The following is a 21795-nucleotide window of genomic DNA, read 5'->3' on the forward strand; positions in this document are numbered from 1 at the left end:
GTTTCTTTCTGGAGCAGACAACTCAAATCTATTCAAGTACAGGAAGAAAATAATGTTTTTCTTTGGTTCTCATTAGTCGCTTCAGTTGTGTCTGACTCTGTGCGACCCCGTAGACGGCAGCCCACCAGGCTTCTCTGTCCCTGGGATTCTCCAGGAAAGAATACTGGAGTGGGTTGCCATTTCCTTCTCCATTGGTGTCCAATTGGTCTCATTAAGAAACTTTTATTTCAGCTTGTATGTTTTAGTCCCATAATATGTTAGTACAGTAGTATGTGCCTGCCTGCTCAGTTGTGTCCAACTCTGTGATCCCATGGACTGTAGCCCTCCAGGCTTCTCTGTCCATGGGATTTCCCAGGCAAGAATACTGGAGCCAGTTGCTATTTCCTCCTCCAGGGGATCTTCCTGATCCAGGAATTGAACCCGAATCTTCTCTGTCTCTGTAATTAAAATATATACATCCATTAGGGCTGCTTGCTCAAATATTTTTTCCTAATAGAGATATGTGGTCAAAAAAATACACAGCTCTCTGCTCAAGAGTATATCCTACAGACAAAACTAGTCCTGAGGCTAAACAGTATGATTGAATATTGTTTAGGATCCATATTGCTGGATCCTAAACTCAGATATTTTGATAACAAGAGTAACAGGGAAAGTATAGTTATGGGAAGCTTTTCTTTATAGGTTTTTCAATAACTCTGTTAACCAATTCCCTTATAGCTCAGTTGGTAAATAATCTGCCTGCAATGCAGGAGACCCCAGTTTGATTCCTGGGTCAGGAAGATCCTCTAGAGAAGGGATAGGCTACCCACTCCAGTAATCTGGCCTGGAGAATTCTGTGGACTGTATAGTCCATGGGGTTGAAATAATTGGACACGACTGAGCGACTTTCACTTCAATATTAACCGATTCACTTATTTTAAGTTTCATAGCTCTTTTATGCTCAGTGAATTTTCCTGTTTCTTCCCATGTCTGTATCTCTCCAAGGTTTCATTTCCTGTATCTTTATAGCAACCTCTAACAATATCTGAAAATCAATCAGAGGCTTTAAAATTGTTTCATCTCACTTTATAACCTGCTCTGACTTGGAAAGGGCCTCTGTCACAGCTGCCTCCACAAGTGGTGTTAAATGAATACAGTGTCACAAACTAGTCCTGGGACCATCTTCTTCCTTAAGCACAGGTATCATTCTGATTTTGAGATAGCAATCTGTGCTTCTACTGCCTCTTTCCAAACCAATTAGGTGAGACACTCTGAGAGAGGCTACCAGAATTGTTTTCAAAACTCCCCACGTGATTCTAATACATGCTGTTTGTTTTCCTCTAGCACTGTTAAGCACCATCAGATATTGCATAGTTTTTGCACACGTGTTTACTGCGTAACCCAATAGTTACCCATGAATCACTTGTGGCCATCTAAACTTTGATGAATTAAAATTAAATAATATTACAAATACCACTCCTCAGTTGCACCAGGCACATTCATGACTGGCTAGTGGCTACCATATTGTCCAGCCCAGCAACATAACATTTCCATGATCACAGAGAAGTCCACTGAGTGAAGTTACCAACTGGGAAATGTCAGATTGGAGAAGTGAAGGAGGGAGCATACGATGCAATAGAAACACCAACCTTTCTGGGTGGTTGGTAGATGCTGGATCTTATACTACATTTGGAGCTTAGTTTATGAATCCCTTAATTTTTAGATTCAGTTGAAATGAGTTTTAGTTAATTTAAGTGAAGTACTGGTTTGATTTTATATGATTTGCTTAGCCTTGGAATTGGAAGTTTTAGTCACTTGGTCGTGTCTGACTGTTAGCGACCCTATGGGCTCACCAGGCTCTTCGGTCCATGGACTTCTCCAGCCAAGAATACTGGAGTGGGTATCCATTCCCTTCTTTCTCCGGGGGATTTTCCTGACCCAGGGATTGAACCTGTGTCTCTTGCATTGCAGGCAGACTCTTTACCATGTGAGCTACCAGGGATTCCAGTTGCTTAGCCTATCTTTGTTTAACTTATCTCCCTTGTTAGAGTGCTTTTAGCAGCATCTCAGTTAATCGCTGTCTCAGTTTTTGTTGCGTGTGTCATTTAGAAACAGTTGAATCACAGAAGTTATCCCCTCTGAAATCTGTATTGTTTTACGGAAAAGGTTAACAGCTGGTGAAAATAGCCCCAAGGTTTCTAATCCCACCAAAGGAAAATATGGTGCCAGTCACTGCCTTGTACTGTGACATTTGTGAAATCTAGGGATGGATTACTTGAAATCCCAATTTCAAATTACTTGAAATCCTATTCATGACCCGATGCTTCTATTCACACCATTGTGTAGATTTTCACCAGTATCTTGTGTTTCACTTTGTATACCCTCCTGCTGTTTCGGACACTTTCAAAAAGTCCCTTCCTTGCATATAAACAGAACACATCAGTCCATTAATGGAGCTCATTATGCTCATTTGTCTTTGCCAAGAACTCTTGGAAATGATCGCAAATGACTATGTAATTATAATTAAGATCGCAGAGATGCATTCACTTTATTTTTAACAAGTTCATTCTGTTAAGTTTCACCCTATTTCAAATAATGACATTTGCTGGTACAAAGAATTATTAAAATAACAGTTTAACTCATATTTTTGGTGGATAAGCTGGTTATTATATTTGATAATTGTAATGAGTAGCTGATAGTATGTAGGTAATAAATCGAGGGAGTTTATTCTCTTAGAATACCTATGAACAGCTTCTTCTGATAGGACCTGGTAACCAAAGTGATCTCTTTTTCCCATTTTTATCCACTTATCTTCAGTTTTAATTTTGTTCTCTCAAAGACGGCTGAGTCCTTCCAGTGTGATATTTTAGAAATTGTAACACTGTGAATAAGAATAACATATATCAGATCTTCTTTTCACTTACTGAGCTAAAAATTATAAGCATCACTCAATTACCAGAAAATTCTTTTAACAATCAGGTCCTTAGTTCAAAAATGATTCCTTTTTAAAAGTTGTGATAATCTTGTAATTTTCAAAGTAGCATCTTTAGAAACCCCCCATCTGCCCATTATTCTCCTTGTTTCCATTTAGGATATTTCATCAAAACTTAAATTTTTCTTTCTCCTGCTGCATGTGGTCTTTATGTGCTTTCACTGTGAAAAAATAAAATCTTTAGTTTCAGGAGCTCTGTGTTCTATTCCTTCACTTTAAAATCATGGGAAAAATAACTGTCATTTCCTTATCCCTGTCTTCAATTCCCTCATCATTTTCAAAGAGCCAATTTTCTCTCTTTTTTTCCTGTCTGCTTTAAGGAACTTTTTGCTTTGCTCCATTCTCTGCAATTCAGGGCTCACAATTTCTTTGAGCTTCTCAGATTATCCTTTGTCCTTCCTTGTGTATACTTTTTTTTTAATTAAAAAAATCCCTTCAACCTTCTTTGGACTTCATCATATGTACATTGCCATATTGAAAATTCATCTGCTTATTGACCAAAATTAACTTTCTGTCCTGCTTAATCATATTGGATGTGTATCTTCCAATATGAGTTAAAAAATCATCGTGTATCATGAAAGAATTTTCTGGCATATTCATATTATTGCATAATATGCAATGAAGTCAAAGTAAAATAACTCATAATGAATATTCTATCAAGAAACAATAATCGGAATCTGCATATCCTGAGGACTGAATCAACAAGCCCATAAGACAAATCATCATGACATTTGACAAATCATAGCAGTATTGGAGATGGTATAATGAGACTCTAATGCTGGAAAAGGTTGAAGGCAGGAGAAGAAGGGGATGACAGAGGACAAGATGGTTGGATGGCATTACCAATTCAATGGACGTGAGTTTGAGTGAGCTCTGGGAGATGATGAGGCACAGAGAGGCCTGGCATGCTGCAGTCCATGGGATCACAAAGAGTTGGACATGACTGAGTGACTAAATAACAACAATAGTGAGTAAAAGGACATGGACATTGAGATGAACAGTCTTGAGTTCTAATTTTTTGTCAGTTCCTAATTGTGTGCCTTTGGGTAAAGCCATCGTTACCTCCCTGAGCTCTTTCATTTGTAAAATCAGAATTAATATCTCAGATGCTCCAATGTGTATCTGAGTGCTGTGTAAAATGTCCTCTAGAGAACATAGTATAATTGCCCTCTGTAATGATAATTCTCTTCCTTCCAGAAAATGGACACTTCTGTTTCGAAATCAGGATAGGTGAACTTCAGCCTAGATAAAACCATTTCATTGTCATGACTTCCCTGGTGGCTCAGATGGTAAAGCTTCTACGTAAAATGCAGGAGACTCAGGTTCAATCCCTGGGTTGGGAAGATCTCCTGAAGAAGGAAATGGCAACCCACTCCAGTATTCTTGCCTGGAAAATCCCATGGACAGAGGAGCCTGGTAGGCTACAGTCCAAGGGGTTGCAAACAGACACGACTGAGCGACTTCACTTTCACTTTCATTGTGTAAATGTACTACAGGAGTAGCTACACTCCCTTTCATCTACCAGCTAAAGCCTTGGTATCAGCTCTTAAGAAAGTATTAGATGGAATATCCCATATGATCAAATCTCAAATAAATATTCTTTCTAGTTTTAAAAGTATCTCTTATTCAAGTTACGAAGCATGTCTATCACCTGACTTGAAACAATTTCTTCTACTTTTTCTCTAGTCAGACCATACAGGCAGTCATCACTACCTTAATGGTTTGTTGTTGGTTCTACCTTAATGGTTTGTTGTTGTTCTCCCTTCACTATCTCCTGGAGTTTGCTCAAACTCATGTCTATTGAACTGGTGATGTTATCCAACTATCATCATCCTCTGTCGCTCCCTTCTCCTCCTGTCTTTAATCTTTCCCAGAGTCAGGGTCTTTTCCAATGAGTCGGTTCTTTGCATCAGGTGGCCAAAGTATTGGAACTTCAACTTCAGCATCAATCCTTCCCATGAATATTCAGGACTGATTTCCTTTAGGATTGACTGATTTAATCTCCTCCAGCACCACAATTCTAAAGCATCAATTCTTCAGAGTGCAACCTTCTTTATGGTCCAGCTCTCACATCTGTACATGACTACAGGGAAAACCATTGCTTTGACTATACATACCTCTGTCGGCTAAGTGATACCTCTACTTTTTAATACCCTATCTAGCTTTGTCATAGCTTTCCTTAGTTCCTTTCAAGGAACTTAATGATTATGTAAGCCTTTTCTGGAAGACTGGAGGCCCTAGCCATGATATTCCCATGATAGACCTAAAAGTCCACGTGTTCAATTTTGATAACTTCTTTCTTAACTGAATCAAAGCCCTGCCAGCTTAAATAGGATAACTTCAGATTGTTTACTGAAAATTCTGGAATCACAATAAAAATATATTCACATATACTATAACCATTTCCAAAAGTAGAGTAAGCTTGAAAGAAGTATACACTTATCAGTTGTCAAGAATCAAAGAATTTGATGAAGTTGATTGTCTGTGTGGCACTACCCTTCATGAGAAAGAGCAGAAGTCCTCCTGTGTTCCCTCCAAAAGGGACAATATGCTTCTGGAGAAGCCCTTTCCTTACTGAGAAAGCTTGGAAATCTTCTATTAATTTTTCACCTATATCTTCCTTTGAAATATATCCCGATTACCTATAGTATCTTGAGCTACAAATAGTGCCTGGGAACTTTTCTCTGAAGTTGCAGCAGTAGGGTTTTTTTTTTCCCCAATTTGGGCTACAATCTTCATTCTGATGCTCAACCCTTTATCCTTTATAAAAACTTTTAATTTGTGCTAACCATGGGCAAAAGGACTGGTGTTTAGAAATGATACAAGTACAAATATGGACAAGGCCAGGGAACTGCCTAACTGTCCTCACAAAGTGTCAGGACTTCAAAGAATCACATGATGAAATGGACCTCGTTCTACAAGTTAGATTTATGATGGTTCTGTTAACCATGCTTGATGAATTATCCAAGTCTTCAGCTCTTTGTACAGATTTTTTTTTTTTTTTTAAGTTTGCACATGTATCTTATCTGGGTTTAAGAGTCTTTTGGCCAGCTTATTTTGGAATTTCTTCTACTATCCCAACTACTAAGTTTTTGCATTCTAACTGAGGACTTCATTCTTTTTCTCTCTCTTCTTCTATTCCCAGCTGTGAAAATCTAGGTTATGTAGGAAACCAATAGTTATGCCAGGTTGCTAAGTATCTTCCCACTGAAGGACAAGTATTCTGGAGAAGCATATATTTAGCATTTGATAGTTGATAAACAAGCTTGCTTAAGATATTTTCAATAGAATTTCAGCTCTGGCAATTGAAAGCAAAGGATACAGTTGATATTTGGTGAAGCAAACAGATGTGAACACACTTCCTGCATCGAGATGCATTAATTTTTTCCCCTGAAAAGTGGATAAGAGCTTGTGAGAGTAAATAATAGAATTCAAATCATATGGGGCAAAGTATTTTATATTCAGGAATAAATCACAGCAAAATAAATTTGTTACTTTGTTTGGATTGAATGCTGCTGCTGCTGTCACTTTAGTCATGTCCGACTGTGCAACCCCATAGACAGCAGCCCACCAGGCTCCCCTGTCCCTGGGATTCTCCAGGCAAGAACACTGGAGTGGGTTGCCATTTCCTTCTCCAATGCATGAAAGTGAAAAGTGCAAGTGAAGTTGCTCAGTCATGTCTGACTCTTTGTGACCCCATGGACTGCAGCCTACCAGGTTCCTCTGCCCAGGGGATTTTCCAGGCAAGAGTACTGGAGTGTGGATTGAATGAAGAGTTGCTAATACTGAAATACAGTCTAAGAAAAGGAAAATGGAGATTCTATAGAGGAGAGCCTGACCCGGGATGATGCTTCTACCCTCAGTGGAACGTTGTCTTCTTTGAAAGGCTTTGGTTCGGGTCAGTACATGAGACATTCATTGATCATTACCTAGGAAAGCTAGTTTATTTACAAGGCACAGAGTTAAGTCTGGTGGGAAATACAAACAACTAGGTACAGTCCTTATCATTAAGAAGCTTTCAACTTGTGGCATGTTTCAGAGAGAGAGACTTCTGGCTTTGGGCAGTAAGCACCTCCTTTGGCTTAAGTATGGTGAGAAAGAATTGCTCCTGTTATACCAGTGATAAGAAATAAATATTTCCTTTTGCTATTGTTCAGTCACTAAGTTGTGTCCAATTCTTTATGACTTCATAGACTGCAGGACACCAAGATCCTCTGTCCTTCACTATCTCCTGGAATTTGTTCCAGTTCATGTCCTTTTGCTGAGCTCTCTATTAATGTGGTGGTAGAATTTTGTGATCCTTAAGGCTGCTGATAATTCTGTTGTCTCCTCCTCTAACATTAGTACTTGTTCAGATCAATATTTTAGGAAAGGACCCCAAGTGCTATCTGTTAGCTACCAGGTTAAGTAATAAATTCATCATTTAGGATATATTTGTTCAGTTCAATCACTCAGTCGAGTCTGACTCTTTGCAACCCCATGGATTGCAGCACACCAGGCTTCTCTGTCCATCATCAATTCCTGGAGTTTACTCAAACTCATGTCCATTGAGTTGGTGATGCCATCCAACCATTGCATCCTCTGTCGTCCCCTTCTCCTCCCACCTTCAATTGTTCCCAGCATCAGCGTCTTTTCAAATGAGTCAGTTCTTCGAATCAGGTGGCCAAAGTATTGGAGCTTCAGCATCAATCCTTCCAATGAATATTCAGGACTGATTTCCTTTAGGATAGACTGGTTGGATTTCCTTGCTGTCCAAGGGACTCTCAAGAGTCTTCTCCAACAGCACAGTTCAAAAGCATCAATTCTTTGGTGCTCAGCCTTCTTTATAGTCCAACTCTCACATCCATACATCACTACTGGAAAAACCATAGCTTTGACTATACAGACCTTTGTTGGCAAAGTAATGTCTCTGCTTTTTAATATGCTGTCTAGGTTGGCCATAACTTTCCTTCCAAGGAGCAAGCATCTTTTAATTTCATGGCTGCAGTCATCATCTGCAGTGATTTTGGAGCACAAGAAAATTAAGTCTGCTACTGTTAACATTGTTTCCCCATATATTTGCCGTGAAGTGATGAATGTTGAGTTTTATGCCAACTTTTTCACTCTTCTCTTTCACCCTCATCAAGAGGCTCTTTAGTTCTTCACTTTCTGCCATAAGGGTGATGTCATCTGCATATCTGAGTTATTGATTGATATTTCTCCCAGCAATCTTGATTCCAGTTTGTGCTTCATCTATTCTGGCATTTCTCATGATGTGCTCTGCATTTAAGTGAAATAAGCAGGGTGACAATATACAGCCTTGACGGACTCCTTTTCCTATTTGGAACCAGTCTGTTGTTCCATGTCCAGTTCTAACTGTTGCTTCCTGACCTGCATACAGATTTCTCAAAAGGCAGGTCAGGTGGTCTGGTATTCCCATCTCTTTCAGAATTTTCCACAGTTTATTGTGATCCACACAGTCAAAGGCTTTGGCATAGTCAATAAAGCAGAAGTAAATGTTTTTCTGGAACTCTCTTGCTTTTCCCATGATCCAGTGGATGTTGGCAATTTGATCTCTGGTTCCTCTGCCTTTTCTAAATCCAGCTTGAACATCTGGAAGTTCACAGTTCACGTACTGTTGAAGCCTGGCTTGGAGAATTTTGAGCATCACTTTGCTAGCTCAATTTTGAGCTCACTTTGTGAGGTGGTTTGAGCATTCTTTGGCATCCTTTCTTTGGGATTGGAATGAAAACTGATGTTTTCCGGTCCTGGAAACTGCTGAGTTTTCCAAATTTGCTGACATATTGAGTGCAGCACTTTCACAGCATCATATTTTAGGATTTGCAATAGCTCAACTGGAATTCTATCGCCTCCACTAGCTTTGTTCATAGTGATGCTTCCTAAGGCATCACCAGTCTATGCCCAACCAGTAATGCTGAAGAAGCTGAAGTTGAACAGTTCTATGAAGACCTATAAGACCTTCTAGAACTAACACCCTAAAAAGATGTCCTTTTCATTATAAGGGACTGGAATGCAAAAGTAGAAAGTCAAGAGATACCTAGAGTAACAGGCAAATTTGGCCTTGGAGTACAGATGAAGCAGGGCAAAGGCTAACAGAGTTTTGCCAAAAGAATGCATTGGTCATAGCAAATACTCTCTTTCAACAACACAATAGTAGACTCTACACATGGACATTACCAGATGGTGAATACTGAAATCAGATTGATTATATTCTTTGCAGCCAAAGATAGAGAAACTCTATACAGTCGGCAAAAACAAGACCAGGAGCTGAGCTATGGCTCAGATCATGAACTCCTTATTGCCAAATTCAGACTTAAATGGAAGGAAGTAGGGAAAACCATTAGACCATTCAGGTATGACCTAAGTTAAATCCCTTATGATTATACAGTGGAAGTGACAAATAGATTCAAGGGATTAGATCTGATAGAGTGCCTGATGAACTATGGATGGAGGTTCATGACATTGTATAGGAAGCAGTGATCAAGACCATCCCAAGAAAAAGAAATACAAAAAGGCAAAATGGTTGTCTGAGGAGGCCTTAAAATAGCTGAGAAAAGGAGATAAGTGAAAGGCAAAGGAGAAAAGGAAAGAAATATCCATTTGAATGCAGAGTTCCAAAGAATAGCAAGAAGAGATAACGATATATTTATTGAGCCCCTGGTTTGCCCAGCTCTGGGCTGTTTGGCGTATCAAAGATTTCCAATATATTTAAGGTGATAGAGTTCACAAATGAGTTTATAGAAAGGAATAGACCCTTTTTAGCCTCAGGAAATATGATATGCACCCACTGGAGGATTTGTGAAATCACCAGTGAGGGTGAACTAGTTTGTTGATCCAATCGTAGGATTGTTGTAAGATGACTGTCCCACTGGCAAGCACTTCTTGTCCAAGAGAATGTAATTGGGTGGTGGTGACTCAAGCGAGGCTGGGAAGACTTCCCCACGACCAAATTAAAGACAACGGGAACTCTACTTGTACCCAGCTCTGCACAGATCAGCATGAGACAGAGGACACCTATGGGGGAGATGGGGAGACAAATTGTTTCTTTTTACAAGTTGAAGAAGGAAAACTGCAGGTCTGAGTAGCAGCCCTGCTAAGAAATGGGAGAAAAGCAAAGAGCTTCACAGGCTAAACCTTGGTGTCTTATTTATTCCTCTTGGCTACAGAATGCCTGCCAGCAGGAGACTCATCACTAAGATATTACAGGGAAACGAAGCCAGGCAAGAAAAATATGTATTGCTTTTCTCCTCACCCCATAAATTTTGTTATTAATAAATCAGATTCTTATAGAACAGCCTGCCACAGCTGTCTGTCTAGAAACAAGGTTTTATTAGCTGCATTTTTATTAAAATACACAGTAGTTTTATGGGTGAACATTATGCTTTTAAGTCAAAATGGATGTCATTGAGAACACATGTGATCGGTACTTGCTCCATACACTTGGTTTTGTGGCTTGGATAAGGCAGCGTGATTTGACGTGCAACGAAACGTATGGCAACCTTGATTGACTTCCCTTTCTTGGCACTCTCTGCCTAGACCTTTGGGAAAATTCCAAAACAGTGCAATTCTTATATGAGGGCTACCTCTCTGGTCACTCCAGCTTCCAAAAGGGACATTTTTAAATCAATTCTACAACATGTCAGAGCAGGAAAAATGCAATCCATTTTTAAGTTCAATTTCATCAAAGTAAATTTGATAAACTGTCAAATATCAAAGCCAGTTATGGTTTTCCAAGATGATTTGGTGAAGAGGGAGACATACTCTCTCCCCACTTGCTTTGCAGGAGGATTCCTTGTAAAAACAGTAGCATGTATGGGTTTTGTTTTCCAGATTGTAAATGTAAATACATGGTAATTGCAGAGAAGAATCACAGTGTACTTCTACCGTTGGTGTTTGTGAAGTGCTTTTCAGGCAGACAGCTCCAGCTTAACAGGGCAAAAACGTGTGTTGTTGTAAACTTCTGGGCACACACTCTGCAATGGAGCAGGCATGACCAGGCAGGGCTGACAGCATATTAATTAAGTTTTCTTCCATCGTAGAGCTGCAGCTGCTCCCTTCCGTCATTGCTGAGTCCTTACTGTCATAGCAGAGAAGAACCTCGCTCTATGGGACCTGGGAAGAAGGGTGAAGACTGGGATGGGGTAGCATGATTAACCACCATGGTGGGCTCTGATTACTCTTATGCAAATCAAATAATTAGAACAGGTACAAGTGGAGTCCTAGTTTAGAAGGAAAGGGGGGGAAATATGCTCTTTGCACCCACAGGAGGAAACACTGCTCATCTGTGCACAAGTTTACTCATCAAGGACAATTAACCCACAATAGTTAATCACCCCAAAGGAGCCTACTGTTAGTAGAACTTGCCAGTTTATTTGAATTTGGGTGCTGGCAGACAGCGCCTTGGGATACTGTGATTCCTCCTGAGTACTGCAGTTTGTTAAGTTGATAGGCCCCTGGTCTGGAAGAGAAGGACAAAATGAGTTGGTGCACAGCACTTGGGACAGTTGAGGTTAACTGGTGGTGGTGACGGTAGTATAGTGGGAAAGTTGGAATTCACTACTTTCAAGGAAAACTGAACTAATTAACCAATCTTGTCTGAGTCATGTACATAACCCTCTCTCCACTACTGACAGAGTTATCCCAAAGTTATATAAGATAATGGAAAAAAAAAAAAAAACAATGTGGGGAGGAGACAGAAGAATCAAGTCACGAGCTTAGACTGATCCCTACTTACTTGTTTTATTTAGCAATTTATTTAAGACTTTTGTTACTTAAATCAATTATAGAAAGTAAGTTGCCTTAATAGAAAGACCTATTTTTAAAACTGCTATAATAAAATTGCAACAACTGATGGTGGCCAAGATGTTTTAATATATCAAACTTGTGCTTTTAACATATTCAATGTGATTCTAGGTCATGCCAAGACTCATTTATGTATTCCACCAACACATCTATTGAAGTCTAGTAGATAATTATCTCTAATGACAGATACAGTCTCTGCCTTCATGTGGTTTGTAATTCAGTCATCATTGCTGCTTTGTTGTGAGGGTTATATGTCTTTAACAGGAGACTCTTAGAATTTTAACTTGTGCTAACACTGAACATAACTAACTCACTCTCTCTCTCTCATCTCTCTCTCTCTCTTTAGAGTGAAAGTGTAGTGGCCTGAAGTGACTTAGCATAGCATAGCATAGCATAGTGGCTCAGTCATGTCCAATTCTCTGCGACCTCATGGACTGTAGCCTGCCAGGCTCCTCTGTCTGTGGAATTCTCCAGGGAAGAATACTGGAGTGGGTTGCCCTTCCCTTCTCTAGGGCATCTTCCTAACCCAAGGATTGAACCTGGGCCTCCTGCATTGCAGGCAGACTGTTTACCATCTGAACCACCTGGGAAGCCCTATGTATATTTTAGAAACAGATAAAAACTACAACAGTGTTAAATTTATGTGCCCAATTACAAAGCTTATTCTGCATCCTGAAAACTTTTTAAGCAGCAAAGATATAATCTTTGTAGTTTTATTTATTTATTTATTTATTTTTGGATATTCTGGAATTTATTCGTAAGCTAGGCAATAAGTTACTCTCATTAACACAGATTAACACAGATCAATACCACCATAGTTTTAATTTATAGGCCAGTGTATCTGACAGCCTTAAAATTTCCTATTGATCAGCTCCATGGTCTTCTGCATGTACAATGCTATCATGAATGCAGAATTATACTTTGACTCAAGCTCTTGGGTAAGATGATTCAGCTGTCCTCCTTTAACATAGCAATCTGAATGGCAGTGACTCGTTATTCCAGACAATCAAGGGGAAGTATAAAATTAAATTTCATATGATATAAAAACTGTTCTTGCTCAGGGTTTTGCACTTGACTTTTAAAAACTAAACTTTTCACTTTAGATCGGTTGTAAATTTACAGAATGCCTGCAAAGATGGCACAGGGAGTGCTCAGATGCTCTACACCCCGTTTCCTCTTTGACTGAGGGCTTGTGTTACTGTACAGTACTTTTATCACCATGAAGAAACAACATGGATATTTTATCATTAGCTGAAGTCTGTAATTATTTAGATTTCCTAAGTGATTACCTAATACTTTTCATCTGTTCTGGGCTCCCATCAGGATACACTGTATTTCGTATTCGTGCTTTCTTAGGCTGTCCTTGGCTGTGACATGTTCTGAGACTTTGTTTTTGATTACCCTGCCTGTTTTGAGGATCACTGGTCAGATATTTTGTGGAATATCTCTCAATTTGGATTTGTCTGATGCTTTTCTCATGGTTAGACTGGGGTTAATGAGTTTTGGGGAGGGAGACCACAGATGTAAAACGCCATCGCCATCACATCATTTCAAGGGCACACACAATCAGTATGGGTTATCGCGGTTAATGTTGACACTGATCATCTGCCTCGAGGCAGGATTTGTCGGCTTTCTATACTGTAAAGTTATTATTTTCTTCACCTTTTCCAAACATTTTGCTTTGGAAGAAAGTCCCTATCTGCAGCTCATACTTAAAGAATGTGGGTTATGCCTTAAGGGTATAACTTAAAAAGAGAGTACTAACATTAATGGAGTCATCTATTCTCCATTAATTTATTTATTCAATCATGTACTTATGTTAGTGTAGATTCATGGATGTTTATGCTTTGGGGTGTAATCCACCTCATTTATTTTGCTTCTCACGTTGTTCCAGCCTTGGCACTGGCAAGTTTATGAGTTAAAAAAAGTATTCTTTTGACATATACATCATTATGTGATTTTTTTTTTATTTCTGAGCAAGTTCTTCCTTCTCTGTCACTACAAGATGGTTCAGACTCATTTTGTATATTTCCTGCTCCAGACCTAGAATAAGCCATTTTTCCATGGAGACATGGTTCTCTTATTGGGAACCAAGATCTGGGCAATAGATGTACTTGCTGTTCCTGGGAATATTGTTATTTCTAGAGCCTCTAAGCTGACAGTGTATGGAGATATATGTTTTTATACTGCCCCATGTGTATACACCTATTTATAAATATTTTATTTATGTTTTTTATGCAGCTTAACATCTGTATCTATTAAGTTCACCATTGAATACACACTGATGTCTCCAACTCTAATGAATTGTAGCATGAATCATTCTAAACTTCTCTTACCTTCCGCTTCTTACTCCAACAGTATGAAACCTGGCTCTCACCTTGTGCCATTCATTTACTTCATTAATTCCAATATGCCTAACAGTGGTTTCACAGTTGTTATAACATTTAAAGGTAAAAGGAGCTATACATAAATTCCATACTCTAGTTAGTAAAGTTATAACAATTAAGGAAATTTTTATGGCCCAGAATATAGTCTGCCTTGGTGAATATTCCACTGGAGCTTGAGAATAATGTGTATTCATTTGTTAGTTGATGGAGTCTTCTATAAATATCTATTAGATCAAGTTGATTGATAGTCTTTTTGAGGTCAATTCCATTCATATTGATTTTCTGCATACTTAATCAGTTACTGACAAGGAGATAATGATGTTTCCAACTGTAACAGTAGATTTATCTGCTTTGCTTTTCAGCTCTAACCTTATTGCCTCCCTAAAGAAGTATCTTAAAAAATGGATATGATATATGAAACATATAATGTATGTTTTAAACCTTAGATATCAGGCAGTGTGGGGCAGTGTTTCATGAGAAAGGGAAATAAATGAGATTAGTCCTGCTGCTGCTCCAGCTTCCTACCTAGAGAGAAATTCAAAGCCGTAGTCAGGGAGGGGGAACTCAGGTATAATCAAACACAGAAATTAAAACATGATGGTTATCCAATGAATGACAAAGGAAAGAAAAACTATAAGAAGGAAGGAGCTAGAGCCAGTAGGCTGGGGTAGGGTCCAAGATTGACTATGGAGGAAATGAGCTTTTACTTGGGATTTGGTGGCCAATGTAAGAGGAGTAGAAATTGCTCATGGTGGTGATATTGGAAAGTATTATAACAGTGGCATGGCCCAACCCTATTTCATTAAAAAAATAAAAAGTTTGTGGGGGGATTTGTAAAGAGAGCTTGGAAAAGCGCTTTAGGATTATTTGTAGAAATACATGAGTCAGTGTCATGTTTGGTTTTATTCCGTAGGTTAGTGGCTTTTTAAATTTAAAATACAACCAGTAAATTCCTTTAAAAATAAGTTATTTCTCAAATATATATATATGCTGTTGCTGTTGCTAAGTCGCTTCAGTCGTGTCCGACTCTGTGTGACCCCATAGACGGCAGCTCACCAGGCTCCCCCATCCCTGGGATTCTCCAGGCAAGAACACTGGAGTGGGTTGCCATTTCCTTCTCCAATGCACGAAAATGAAAAGCGAAGTCGCTCAGTCGTGTCCGATTCTTCATGACCCCATGGACTGAAGCCTACCAGGCTCCTCTGCCCATGGGATTTTCCAGGCAAGAGTACTGGAGTGGGGTGCCATTGCCTTCTCCGAATATATATATATATATATATATACATACATATATATAAGCAACTGCTTTAGACTGATGGTGGGAGTGGGACAACCAGAAGCCCAACCACACTGCCTCTGATACCTGCTTAGAATTGCCAAGAGTTTTCAGAGAACAGTTAAACCACTCGAGGTTTTGAGAGCTTTCGATGGGCAATAAGAGGATATAGTATGTGTGTAAGGGAGATTAATTAACTGAAAGTTGATTTGATTGGAAGGGAGATTGAAGGTAGGCAAGGAGACAATTTAGAAGCTGCTGCATCAATCTAGGCAAAAAAGGAGAAAGGCATGAACTAGGGTGGTGGCAGTGAAGACAGAGAGAAGGGGGGTAACAGAAGTCACCGTCCAGCTCAGTCAATGGAGGCAAAACGGGCTGCTTCCATTGTTGGCATGCATCTTTGTAAGTCCCACAGTTGAGCAGTGGGAACCAAGGGAGTGCCTGGGAGACTCTGATATCTCTCCCCATTGTTAGATATGTGAGGAAATACAGGTAGGGGTGATATGCTGGATACTAAAAGAGGAAGAGAAATAGCATTAAGCAGCTTTAAATGAACTAGATAATTCATAGCCTCTATGTGTATCATCTTTTTGTCTTTTCATACTGTTCATGAGAGTTGGTGATGGACAGGTAAGCCTGGTCTGTTGCAGTCCATGGGATCGAAAAGAGTCAGACATGACTAAGTGACTGAACTGAACTGAAGTGTATCATTGATGGTGATATATCAATGATACACTTAGAGGCTATGATAATAATAATCTGTAATTGCATAATTCACCTGGGTTGAAATCTCTGTGATGCCCTTGGTATGACTTTGGGGCATGATAGTTACTGTAAATGTCTTTCTTCTGTTAAGTGGGGACTCTAACAGTGCCTACTTTACAGGCTTCATTCCTAGTATTTGAAAGGAAAGCATTCAAATTGATGCAGGGGAGTTTCTCTGGCTGAAGTTTCATTAGTTATTAACATTATTTAATTCTTAACTAATCACCACTTCTGTTTTCTTCAACATGTTGAGTTAGAAAGCTTTTAGCGTGTTTCTCTTGTCTGGCTTTTTAATACCTCGTGAATAATGTGAAATTATTGAGAAACAAAAGAAAGGTGATTATGCAAATGCTTGAAATATTTAATAATACATTAAAGTAGTCTTGGGAAATTGGAGAAATAGCTTTACTGAAGTTATAGTAGCTTTTTGTAGAGGCAGAAGGTATTAAGGAGAAAAAAGATCATTTCAGGAAAAGAAAATTTAAAAAGCAGAATGCATTAGAAGCAAATGACCTAATAAATTCAATTAAGTAATGAATATTCAGATAGCATTCATTTTCCTGAGATATAATGGCCAAGCCAAAGAGTTTAAAGAATGAAAAAAAAAAAGGGTGATTGAGTAAACTCTAAAGTATTAGAAGTAAGCCTTTCAAAACTCCTAGTTAGACACATTAGGACAGACATTTTTATTTTAGGGCCAGGGCATAATTGTTTAAGCAGTGAATATGTCTTCAGACCTTTTCTCCCTGCCAGGACTTTACCCCTACACTGCCTTATGATGAACTTCCCCAAGCCCGGGCAGTCTTAAAATCCTTAGGGATCTTAGAGAGTGCCCTGGGCATCATCTTTCTCCCTTTCATTCCAATGATCTGTGCTTATTAGTTTAATAAATTCTCTTCAATTAATGCTTCTTTGTGGATTAGAATCACTCAAATTCACATTAAGTACTGCTATGTGAAAGTTTTATACTTGGCTTTGAAATCCTTAACAACAGTGCAACAAAGATATTAAAGAAAGGCTTAACCCAAGGGCATGCAGTTCAAAGTGGTGGCATTTCACATGTATGGTGGGCTTGCTGGACAAGAGAGTTTGTATCTCAAGCCTGAAGGTAATCCTTGAATTTTGCAAGTTAAAAAATTTTTTAAAGGAATGTAAGGAAATTTGCTGTGATATAACTCTTGTCTAATCAGTGACACAACTTGAGATCTAATAATGTTTGTCCACTAGCAAATCTGTTAACATGACATCTGTATTGCATTGCTAAATATTTTGCTCAGTCATTCTGGGAAGTGACATTTTGGGGTGCTGAATACATCTGCTTATATGGTGCTACAAGCCAAAGTGCTATCTGTTACAAATAAACATCTCAACTGTTAAGGAGTTTGTTTAATATTTGCACGATCTAAGCTAGTTGGTTTTTTTCCTCTCTGCTTTGTGAACTTTTTTAAAAATACCGAAATGGTTGAAATAACTTAGACAAGGGAAATGAGCTTAAGTAAAATACTTATTAATCTATGTTGTCTGGAAAAATCCTTGGTAGGGAACATAGAACGAGTTTTTTAACTTTATTTGGATTTCAGTTATGCATGCCACGCATATACCCTGTCGCTATATGTAATTAGGAACTGGCTGTATATTCCATTGTGACACAGGTTGTAATTATTGGTTGTGATCTGCAATTCTCATTTAACCTAGGTTAAAATAGAGCTGGAAATTTGTCCATTTTTCACCTATTGCACTCAATTCCAGTTTGAAATTTTTTAAACTACTGTAAATACGCATTATTGTCATTGGCATGTCACAGCTAATATGACCATTACTGCTTCCAAGTAGACACGGCGGCTTTCCTCTTTGACTTGTGCCCTGGGATCCGATCTTTGTGGTCAGGCACACAATATGTACAGCTTCCTAATTTTGCTCTGTTTGTACATCTTATAGAGCCTTTGACATTTGAAAAATATAGAGCATCTAGGGGTAAATTTAAGAAAATATTTGTCAATGCTAACTGAATCTACCTTACCATATTTGACTCTGATAATTTTATAAATATTCAGCTCTCATCTCCACCTCTCCAGTTGTGTTTAATTGTTCTGCATACCAAGTCTGGTCATTTTTGACTTGGTTCAACAATGTGAATCAAATATTTGAGACTCAAAGAGGTGTGGTGGTTCAGCTCACTGCTGTAATAGTGCTATACCTAAACCATCTGAAGAGTCTGCTTCTCAATTTCTCCAAGAAAGGAAATCTCATGTATTGGCCCAAATGTAACATTGTCTCCTAAAGATACCTTCTTTGTCTCCTCTTCTTAGCTTCACTTCCTCTCTTCCATTGCGTTTTGGGCAGTTCATTCATTCATTCCACAAATAATAGAACTTTTGATTCATGTCTTTCTCCCTCCAAGCCAAAAACTTCATGGAGGATAACATAATCTGTCTTCGTTTAGCATTGCATCATCTGTGAATATACATTGTTAGTATTGAACAAATGTTCACAAAATGAATACTTTGATAAGCAATTTCTAATAACTGTCACTTTTAGAAGCTAAATTGAGTTTAAAATTATTCTAGAAAACAGATTCGTCTGTAGTATGACTGCTGGGACCTTTTAAAGTGTGGGGAATACTGTGTTTTGTTTTCCTTAATTTACCTTGTGTCTATTTGTCTTTATCTTGGAAATATTTTAAAATGAAGATAAATTGCAATGATAACAGAAAGCATCAACTTCATTTTTAAAAAGTAAAATGTATGTGTATAGTCATAACTTGATTACTTAGGTAACTTTGTTTCGTCTTAGCGTGAACAAAATCACCTTTAATTATTTCTTCTTTGTTCAGATCACTTGCCTTTATCTTTCCATGTAGATCTGATATTAAAAGATTGTATTGTTTACATCTGTTTACATTCTCTATCTGTTTACATTCTCTCTCTCTTTCTAAAGTTATAGAGAGGAAGTCAAAGAGTATTTGAGTTATACGCATTTACTGCCTAATATTGAAGAATAAAGCATTTTTTCACCCTAGTTGCCACCCAAAGTAGGTAAATAACAATGAGCATCATCCTCTCAAAAGTCTGACCTCAAAGTTTCTAAGAAATATGAATCTCTAGGAATTCTTTGCTTTTGATCTTCCTTTCCTGTTTTTCATCCAAGGCCACTGGTCTTACATTCTAACAGGGAAATCGTGGAGTCCTACACTCTCAGGAGAGAAAGTGCATTGAAAGTCATGTAGTACAAATACTGGGTAACTGAATGCCTTTGGTAACACCCTGTAAAGTCTTCGTCTAGCCTATTCTTGGAAACCTCCAGTGATCCAGCACATCCTTTCCTGTGGCAGCAGATTCTATCTTTGTTGTCAGCGTTGAGTCTTTGTAGTGATCTCTGGCTTCTCATGATTTCCACATATTTCTTCTATTTTACTCTTGGGACTCGTAAAAAGCAAGTTGAACCCATCTCTCTTAGTCAGTTTAGGGTGCCGGAATAGAAATATCACAGACTTCATGGTTTAAACAGCAGACATTTCTCACAGTTCTGGAGCTCGGGAACTCCAAGCTTGCCAGCAGGTCTGGTGTCTGATGAGTGCCTGCATTCTGGCTTGTAGACAGCTGTCTTCTCATACCCTTACAGGGTGGAGAGAGCAAGTTGGCACCCTGGCCTCTATATATAAGGGCACTAATCCCATTCGTAAAGGCTCTACCCTCGTGACCTAATGACCTCCCAAAGGCTCATACCTTTGGGATGGTATTCAAAGTGTGAAAACCATCACACTGGGGATTAGATGTCAACATATGGATTTGGAGGGGAAACAGACATTCAGACCACAATGCCATTTTATAAGGTACAGCCCATGTGAGGGTGACACTCATGTTTCCTCTAAGTCTTTTTTTCTCTTTGGCTAACCCCTCTTGGTTCCTCAGTGGTTCTCCGTGTGACCTGATTTCGCATCTCCTCAGCATCCTCGTTACTCTGAATGGGTTTGTTTTGCTTGTCTCTGCAGCATCCAGCACTGCGTGATAGTCCAGGTGTGCTCTGATGCGCTGAGAGTAGGCTGTGTTTCGCTTCCTTAATTCAGATATTATACTCACATTAGCACATCTAGTGATGAAAAGAATTGACCAAGGACAGCAACTGGCCAAATGCAATGATTACTCTCACTTGACCTATTTTATTTCTTTTTTGTTTTGTTTGTTTAGTCACTAAGTGATGTCTGACTCTTTTGCAACCCCATGGACTGTAGCCCTCCAAGCTCCTCTATCCATGGGATTTCCCAGGCAAGAATACTGGAGTGGGTTGCCATTTCCTTCACCAGGGGATCTTCCTGATCCAGAGACTGAACCCATGTCTCCTGCATTGGCAGGTGGATTCTTTACCACTGAGCCACCAGGGAAGCCCATTTTACTTGTAGATGTTCTTAAATTTGTCAACTGTGTGGGATACAATTTTGAAACTCTGGTAACTGGGGAAAAAACACAAACTTCATTTAGAAGCTTGGATCTTGGATCATACTTAATAGAGAATGGTCTTGGACCAGTTCATGAATCTTTCTAAAGGAGCAGTTTTCTGACATTTACCTTACAAGGTTATTGTGAGGACTAAATTAGTTGTAAAATGCATACATGTAAAGTGTATTTAAAGTGTTTAAGCACATGGTGAGTGATCAGTGTATGTTAGTGATAATAATCTTTTATGATTGTTACTTATTCCAAGAGTTCTGAGAAATGCTTATTTTGATACTGAACAAATAAGGAAGGGTCTGTGGCATCATTATATTTTTAATATCATGTAACATATCTAATCTAGATCTACAAGAATAAAAGCTATGCATAAAAACTCACCAGTGAACATTTGTCCAAACTCCTTGACAGAACAAAATAGAGCACAATTCTGACATTAGTTATTCATTTGTTTTGAAATCAGAGGACAGGTGATCTGTTACAAAGAATTTTACTTCTCATGTCTTTAGTATTAAAAATAATTGTGTTAGATTTTTACCAAAATGATTATTTCTTTTATACAAATCTAAGAAATGTTGCTTTCTGGTCTATTTTGGAGAGTTAAGAGTTTTTGAAAATATGGACCCTTGTGTTCACTTTTGTCCTTTAAAATATTTGTTTCTGCTGATGCATTTTAGTACTACAGCCTGGTGTTTTCTAGGTTAAGATGCTGAACCAAGACTCAAAGAATCTCTGGAGTCTCTCTCCTCCTTTAATTAGTTAGAGGGAACCACAGCTGGTAAATCTTTGGGGGAAGACTATTTTCAACTCTTTAAAAACTTTAATATTAGGAAAATAGAAAGACATTTGTGACATCTTAGAACCTAGTCAACAAGTTGAGGCTCTTGGGTTGATTACTCAGGTGATGAGGTACAGCTTAGCAGCAGTAAAAGACTGACTCAATAAAAGACTGACTCTGTGGAGGCTTGAGACTGTCAGATACATTTTGGATAAATCATTCCTCTTTAGTGTCTTCCATTAAGAGGTCTACTTGGGTGATAAGGACATTTATTAAATATTTTATAAAGATGCTTTTTAAATTTGCTGTTGAAAGAATATTCATAGCAGGAGCAATCTTTAATATGTCATATTTCAAGAGTAGCTAAT

The 21795-nt window shown here is 38.5% G+C and overlaps 1 protein-coding gene across 4 annotated transcripts in view; it reads left to right on the top strand.

Moving 5' to 3' along the window:
• Positions 1 to 21795, top strand: part of ESR1 (estrogen receptor 1) — a 410467-nt gene that overhangs the window by 226207 nt on the left and 162465 nt on the right. The gene's annotated exons all lie outside the window — the stretch shown is intronic.

This window comes from Bos indicus, chromosome 9 (assembly GCF_029378745.1).
Source record: "Bos indicus isolate NIAB-ARS_2022 breed Sahiwal x Tharparkar chromosome 9, NIAB-ARS_B.indTharparkar_mat_pri_1.0, whole genome shotgun sequence".
In the NCBI taxonomy this organism is placed as follows: domain Eukaryota; kingdom Metazoa; phylum Chordata; class Mammalia; order Artiodactyla; family Bovidae; genus Bos; species Bos indicus.